This window comes from Poeciliopsis prolifica, unplaced genomic scaffold, assembly GCF_027474105.1.
Source record: "Poeciliopsis prolifica strain line A6 unplaced genomic scaffold, Auburn_PproV2 SCAFFOLD134, whole genome shotgun sequence".
Taxonomy (NCBI): domain Eukaryota; kingdom Metazoa; phylum Chordata; class Actinopteri; order Cyprinodontiformes; family Poeciliidae; genus Poeciliopsis; species Poeciliopsis prolifica.
The window spans coordinates 602,783-606,212 of NW_026562509.1; the positions used below are offsets into that span (position 1 = coordinate 602,783).

At 36.1% G+C, this 3,430-nt stretch overlaps 1 long non-coding RNA gene across 1 annotated transcript; it reads left to right on the plus strand.

Moving 5' to 3' along the window:
• The first annotated feature begins 652 nt into the window (after nt 1-652).
• On the plus strand, nt 653-2,287 carry LOC129355431 (uncharacterized). Its single transcript, XR_008605271.1, has 4 exons — nt 653-761; nt 910-970; nt 1,145-1,252; nt 1,936-2,287. It is a non-coding gene; the product is annotated as an uncharacterized LOC129355431 (long non-coding RNA).
• Nucleotides 2,288-3,430: the final 1,143 nt, after the last annotated feature.

Here is a 3,430-nt window from a genome sequence, read left to right on the forward strand (position 1 = left end):
TCAACCAGGAGGCCGAAGGTTGCACAGGAGCCGAGGAGGAAGATTTGATGGCAACCAGGGAAGCTTCCCCAGGGGGTCAAGGCTTTCCTTTCAGAGGAGGATTTACAGGACATCGTGGAGGGTGTTCCACCTGACTATACCAGGTTCTGTTGTAATGCAAATTTGACTGACTTTTAATTCTGATGGCGTCCAATGTGTTTGTGTCTGTTTCATGTTGGAGTGAATGATTGTTTACGTGTAATGTTTGTCTCAGTGTTCTGTGTTTACATGCGCATGCGAAGAAGATAAAAACACAACATTATTTGCAGGATTTCCCAAACATTGCAATGGGACCACCGATGAAACCTGGAATTATTTCAACAACATGTAATGACAACATGATTAACTTCTGTATTTCTCTTACAGATCAATTAAAGACGGCAGGCCCAAGGAGGACGACCCGTGCCAGCAGGCAAACAATTACATAACCTACAGCCTGGAGATTTTGTGCTTCTTAAAAATTTCAGGAAGAAGAACTGATGACCGCAGTGAAGGTTGTGGATCTTTTTAAATCCACCTGGGTCCTCACCAGCCACTGGCGAGAAGTTCACTGGGAAATCAAATCACCCAGAATCCCACCAAGGGGATTCCAACAAAGTATTTCTGAAAAAATAGGGATACCACCGACGGCCCACTCAGTAGGTGGTCTACCCAGCTGAGGCAGCATGGAGAACATGGTCGGGATGGGACATCGCTACAGAACAACACCAACGTGGATTAAGGTTGCCGTACTTTATAACCCACAACTCTCCTGATGTTGAGATTGAGAATGTTTTTTATTTCCAATAGACTCATTTCCTAATAATAATCCAGCAGATGAAGTTTGGAGCCAGTCTGCAGTGACTCTTCCTTCTGCTTTGACTGCTGCAGGTTTCTTGGTTGTCATATTTTCAGTTATTCTGAAATTTATCTGCAGAAGACGTCCACAACGGTGAGAAACTAATTCAATATTCATAATTTCTTTTACCTCAATTCAAGCTTTATAACTGAAGCTCCAGATTTCAAATTTCACTTACAATCTTTGTCTGCATCTTCAATATGATTGTTTTATTTTGAATCTAAACTTTTGTATCTTTGAACATATTTTCTTAAAATTTACCTCCAGATTTTATATTGAACTTTCATGTGAATCTGGAGTTTATTTCAGTTTTAAAGCGCCTGTCTAAGAGCTGAAACCTCCGGATCGTCTGCACAAGGAGAAACTGCTACTGTAGTGAGTAAATATGCTTATTTTATAAGTAACTATTTTCAGATTGTCACAAAAAGGACTAGAAAATACATCAAGAACATGTTTTCCTTTTATTCTGTAAAAAAATGTCTTAAAACTTTACCTCTAATTTTAGATTTTACATCCATTCATCTAGTGGTGGTCTTTATGACATCCAATACAACTTGTAACATCTCAATCACTAGATGGCACAAAACTTACTTTCCTGAATACTTAAATAATGAGTGTATTAACATAATTGATAGTCAGAAACATCATTTCCTGTCAACATCATATTTAACTGGAGGAAGTTTCTGATTAATTCTGTTTCTATAAACAGATTGTTTCAGCTCCAATAAAGGAGCAGTGACAGAAATCCAAAAATATCTGTATTGCATGTGCTTTCCAGAATGACCACAAGATGGCACTGTTGCTCTAAGGGAGAGAATTTAATTTAGGAACTAAACTGCACTGTATGCAAACACTGATCTTTGCATTTAAGCAACAATTCAAAAGTGAAAAAGGAAAAAAAATTGATAAGAACTAAATGATTAATGTATCTATTTACTCCTGTCTTTTATTAAACAGTTATTTAAACGTCTTTTCCCAACAGAGACATTAAATTATGTTTCACTTGACTTTGGCCTTTTGGCCTTCTTATTACTATATTTTTGTCTTTTATTGTTCAGGATGAACTGTACTCAAGTCTCCCACAACAAACCAGAGACATTTATCAAACTGTCTCCTTTGGTCACCATCAGTATAAATCAGAAACAAATGACGGGCTGGGAAACATTTATGAAAAAATTTTGAATTATAGATCTGTCTTGATGAATACAACAGGATTTCCTCGTTATGTTGTACTTCACAACCTTTCTGTTAGTTTGCATGTTGAACTTTATCACAAAAAATCATTTATCTTTTGGGCATTTTTACTTATTTCTACTTGATTTTGCTTTTATGTCATGTTTCTGACATATCTGGTGTGTTTTTTTTTTCTGTAAACAGCTCCCACATTTTTATTTTAAAAATGAGATATTAATAAATCTACTCCACCTTTGAAAATGATGGCCACTGTTTCACCTGTATAGCACAATAATTTACAATAGGATCTGATTTCTGTTTCTACATGGAAGGATATAATTTTATGTTTGATGGAAGATTAAAATAAAAACAGTCACTGAATATCCATGAACATTTTTGTTTTATTGCTACTTAAAAGTGATGCCACAATGCAAGCCTTTCTGTTGTTTTAGTTTTGTTGTCTGTATAATTTGATTCTGGCTGTCGCTGAGCAAAAACCTTAATATCAAGATGTTAAGAATTTACTGTCATACAGTAAATAGTGATATTTCTGATAGCATCTGCAGTTGTGATAAACATTCAAGAAAAAATATATGTACCTATAAACATTTCAAAATGAAAGGAGAACAAATGTATTAACTTTTTAAAACTTTGTATTAACCAGCAGTTCTAATGCATTTGTATTCGTACATCTTTGCAGTGAGATTCGTCTCTCGGATGTTGGTTGCATTTTTCTGTCTGGTTGCCAATATGTTGGTGTAAAAGTGTTGCATTAAGGAGCAATGAGGGACAAACCCTACATAAAGCTGTAGCATGACCTTTCATCTTTTTGCAGCTCACATTCAAGCTTATAAATGTGTGAAGACCACAAAGCAAACATGACATTTAGATCTCCTAACCCCACATTGTTGCAGAAAACAAGCAGGAAATCCTGCCGAGCATCATATAATGCTGACAAAGCTTTAATCTCAGATGTTAAGAGTACTGGAAAATATAATCATGGATAATAGTTGATTGTTTTGCTTTCAATCAAACTCACTCTTATTTGAGTTGGGCAGAGTTCATTCCTGTTTGTGTGGTCTGTTGTTTCAAAGAGACGCCATCATGCAGGTGCATTTCCTTTAAAAGAAAAAAAAAAGAGAGAGTCACATCCTTTTGTGCTGGTTTGAGAGATGAGCGTTTGTGGTTTGTGTCGCCAAAAAGTTTTAAAGGACAGTTCAGACGTCCTCAGTGCAGCAGCAGATTTGGATGAAATAAGCAGGTTAGATGGATGCAGTGAGATTCAGCATTTTACTGCTACTACTGTGGTTTGGCTGCCAACTGGACTCTACAGGTAACGTAAAAATTGAATTGCTTTGAATTTAATTTTGAGGTTTTTTA